The sequence below is a fragment of the Pteropus alecto genome, unplaced genomic scaffold, assembly GCF_000325575.1.
Source record: "Pteropus alecto unplaced genomic scaffold, ASM32557v1 scaffold4576, whole genome shotgun sequence".
Classification (NCBI taxonomy): Eukaryota; Metazoa; Chordata; class Mammalia; order Chiroptera; family Pteropodidae; genus Pteropus; species Pteropus alecto.
The window spans coordinates 9,744-13,641 of NW_006438291.1; the positions used below are offsets into that span (position 1 = coordinate 9,744).

Sequence of the window (3,898 nt, forward strand, 5' to 3'; positions counted from 1 at the left end):
CACTCAGGGGAGAAGCCCTTTGTTTGCAGGGAGTGTGAGTGAGGCTTCAGTGAAAAGTCAAGTCTCATCAGGCACCAGAGGACACACTCAGGGGAGAAGCCCTTTGTTTGCAGGGAGTGTGAGTGAGTCATTAGCATTAAATTGTATCTCAACAGCCATGGGACAAATGTAGCCACCACACCCTTGATACCCCTTACGCTCCCCAAGAGTGAAAAGCTAGAGTGAAAAGCGGACAGGAGTAACTAGTTAACAAATCTTCCACTTTCATGATAAGAGATGAGATGGACAAATAGTTCTTAGCGCTACAGGGATGTCAGCACCAACCTCCATGACATTTTTTTGCCTCCTGTTCTAATAAATTCTGTCTCCAAACAACTTTGAAGCCCACATACCTCATTACCCCCTTGTCAGTGAAATCAGGGGGGTCCAGGAGGGCCACAGAGAACTCCTACTCTCAGCCACGGGAACTCAACCCCTGCAAAGGTGTAGGCCTGGAGCCAGTCTAGTTAGGGTCTTGCCCAGGGAAAGAATCTAGGATTTGAGATAGACTCGTCGGGGAAGGGAGTTCCCTGGACCCCTGGGAAGTGCGGCCTTTCCCCCAGTAGGCGCCCAGCCTCCTCCCCCTCTTCTCTTGGCTCCTCTCCCGGTTTCCTGTCTGTTAAATCCTGGGAGGGACGTGTATGTGTGCGTGGACAAGCGCGTGGCTCGGTCTGGGGCACTTGGTCTGCCTCACTCTCTCCTTGCTGTCCCTTGGGGGTCAGCATCTCATGGTGCACAGCATGTGTCTCCAGACTGGACCACAGTGGGTTTGACTCTCAGCTCTGCCCTCACCAGCTGTGTGACCTAGGCCCAGATACTCAGCTTCTCTGTGCCTGCATTCTAACCTATGAAACGGGAACGGTAACCAGCCCTTTGGTCTGACAGAGCTGAGTCGGCTCAGGCAGGACCCGGCACGGACGGCTGGGAACCCAGGCGTCTCCCTGAACAGCTTCCAGGGCCCACGTCTTCCGGGTCTTCAGTGTTGGACAAGGGGGCGTGAAGGGAGGGTGAGGGCATGGGAGTCTCCGCATTCAGAGCCTGTGCACACACACTGCTTTCTCTGCGAGAAGGAGACGTGAGGTCAGGGAGGCAGAGTGCACACGTGCGCCTCCCTCCAGGCCACTTCCCTCCCCGCTGAGCCTGGGCCCCTTCCACTCAGGTACTGAGAATGCCGTGAGGCTGACCTCGCCCACCCCTGCTGAGAACCGGCTCTGGGGACAGCCGGAAGTGGGTCTGAGCCCCTGCACAGCCTCATCTGCACACGGTGTTCTCCAGCCCCCAACACAGCAGCTTCTCTAAGGCACCCCTTCGTACCTCGGGACCCCCGTGGTTCAATGCACCCATTTCTATTTCAACAGTCTTATTGTATCTTTAAACTTATGTTTGTTAAGTAGAAGCCGATGGAACAATGGACATGCTATGAGCAGGGAGACATGCACAAGGTTGGTCATTCCTGGCTGCCCGCTCACAGATAAAGTCCTTGATGGCCCAAGATCACGGGATCCCCGTGAGCCCGATGGGTGAGAGTCCAGGCAGAGCCGAGGTGAGAGCAGGGTGAACGGCTACACTGGGTGACGGGCCGACGGCTCCAAGCGGCCACGTTTCTCTTGGAACCAGGACGGACTTCGAGGACACAGGGCAGCACACACGGTCCGTGAGGGGCCCATCGCACCCTCTCCTGCACGAGCCACCTTTCGCTGCTGAGGGAGACCAGAGCGTATCTCAGTCCTGCTCCTGCTAGGACGGGTTCCGAAGGCTGATCTCTGACCCCGGCTCCTTAAAGGAGACAGGAGGGAGTGCAGGCCACCCAGGGGTCACCCGAACCCCACAGCCCAGAACTGTGACCCACCTGTCCCTCTCCCTGAGCTGGGCTCGTGAAGAGTCTCTGCATAGACTATGTGGGTTTCAACAATGAATATCCGTTACTGTCTTGGCATTTTTCCCATGAATTTTTTTTTTAACGCCTACAGCACCTGGTATTTCTAGGTGGTCTCCCATCCAAGTACCAAGCAGGCCTGACCCTGCTTAGCTTCCGAGATCAGGAGAGATCGGGCACGTTCAGGGTGGCGTGGCCGCAGACTCCATGCATTTTAAAAAGATGTGTGTCTACAGTTCTGTTTCCCTGCATTTTTAAAAAGATGTGTGTCTATAGTTCTGTTTCCCTTCCCTGGATACTCGCCTAGTAATGTAGGGAGGAGGCAAGAGAATTAAAAAGGTTAATCAAGCCACAATCAGAGACTGCAATGTGCTGATCAGCCCTGCAGCCAGGCCAGGAGGACACCTGCAGAACGCAGGAAGATTTCTGCTGGGATTGCTAACAAGCCATTCCCCACACCCGTGAAGGGGAACCAGGAACCTAAAGTCATTCCCCAAGGCTAAAACCATGGGGAACCTATGGCAGGAAGATTTCTACTGGGATTGCTAACAAAGCCATTCCTGAAGGGGACCCAGGAACCTAAAGTCATTCCATGGGGAACCTATGGATTAAAGGCGGGGAACTGCCAGCTGGCCCTTCGCTCTGCAAACTCTCACCTTCTCCCTTGCACACTCTTCCCTTCCTCACCGAATGTCTCTCCTACCAAAGGAAACGGGTTAGCAAAGTCTTTTCAACTGTAACTCACAGGAGCTAAACAATGAGATATAAACTGAATTCCCCGAACACCCGGGGTCCCTCTCAGTGCCTTTACTCTGTCCCCGTGCCTTTCCACAGCCCTCTCACAGTCCCTCTCACTGTCTGCCTCTGAGAGGAGACCACACTGTCTGTGGAGTGCGACCCCTTTTCTAATACACTTTCCTTTTGACTCTAACTTTGGCATGTGTGTTGAATCATTTCTACGGTCTCCACCAAACCCTCTTCTCTAGGTGTGGGGCTTCATCTCCCCACCAGCTCGAGGAAATCTGCCCTGTCCTGCATCACTAGGACAGAACGCTTTAAATATTCAGTGGCTTTCAGCAGGGGCTGTGGGCGAGGGGCGGAGTTACGGGGTGATGCTGGCAGAGAAGCTGGGACTGACGCACAGTCCTGTGGGAGGGGAGCTCACAGATGGCCACCGGGGCTGACCCCTGACCTGTCCTGGAAGGCTGAGCAATTCAAGACGAGTAGAGAAGTCTGCTCCCTCCTCCTCCCCTTCAGCAACAAACCGCATTCCTAACGTGCTCCCCAGCCTCTGAGATGGCCCCAAATTCACCTCCATCATCCTGCACAGTTTCCCCTTCAAAGAACAGGGCTGACCTGCGATGTGAACACGATGTGTGCACCTCCCAGGGCTCACTGATAAGGAGGATTCGACTGTCACTGTCTCACAGGCTCGTGCAGGGAGCTGGCGTTCACCTGCCCCTCCAGCCCAGCTGGCAGCTGCTGGCAGCCACGTCCCCGTTTTTTAAGAGGAGGCTCAGAGGAGTGAGCCCTGCTGGGCTCTGGGTCTCCTGTCTCCTGACAGTCCTATCCCCATGACACCTGGCAGCCCCCAGGGCCACTCCAGCTACACCTGCTGGTTTCCCGGCACCTCCCCCTGACACTGCGCTTGTCCTGGATGGGACAGGTCGATAGTCCTTGGACAAAAAGGACGTCAGCAGCTGAGGCAACAGGACGGCGTGGCCAGCTGCCTCCACCGCAGCTATGCGTTGTGCGCCTACTTTCTGCTGGGCTGGTCTGCCACCCAGGTGAGGATGCTGCCAGCTTGCTTGGGGACCTGTAGCTGGGCAGGTAGAGGAACACTGGGCACGGTCAGCCAAGAACCCAGAAGAGCAGTGTGTTCTCCATAGCAGAGTCAGGCAAACCTCAGTAGGGACTGAGCAGGCGCGAGGGTTTACTTATCTGAAACTTAGTAAATGTGTCTTAACCCCCCCAACCCCGCCC

At 55.4% G+C, this 3,898-nt stretch overlaps 1 pseudogene; it reads right to left on the reverse strand.

Annotated features, from left to right (window-relative positions):
• Positions 1-2,000: 2,000 nt before the first annotated feature.
• LOC112482844 lies at positions 2,001-2,119 on the reverse strand (annotated as a pseudogene).
• Between the last annotated feature and the right edge of the window lie 1,779 nt (positions 2,120-3,898).